The sequence below is a fragment of the Notamacropus eugenii genome, chromosome 1 (assembly GCF_028372415.1).
Source record: "Notamacropus eugenii isolate mMacEug1 chromosome 1, mMacEug1.pri_v2, whole genome shotgun sequence".
Classification (NCBI taxonomy): domain Eukaryota; kingdom Metazoa; phylum Chordata; class Mammalia; order Diprotodontia; family Macropodidae; genus Notamacropus; species Notamacropus eugenii.
The window spans coordinates 712,597,821-712,598,133 of record NC_092872.1 but is presented as its reverse complement, the minus strand read 5'-3'; positions in this window follow the sequence as shown (position 1 = coordinate 712,598,133).

Genomic DNA, 313 nt, shown 5'->3' with positions numbered 1-313 from the left:
TGTTTGCAAATTTGGTAAGCCTCCCAGCTTCGCCTTTATCCAAGTCAATACTGAAAATGTTAAACAGCACACATTGAAGGTTCATGCCCTCAAGGAGCTGTAAAGAGATATAATAACACCAAGCAGAAAGGGCCCTGCCGAGGGTTCTAAGAAAATTTCAAATGGTAATCTATGTCTTCCTTCAATTTCCTCAGAAGCCCTGACCCCTTGTTAAACTTCTGAAACCTAACTTCTGGTTACCTACCACCCTTTTACCAAAACAACTTGAGGGATTTTTAGAGGAGTCTAAGAAAAAATCAATAACTTCCTTATG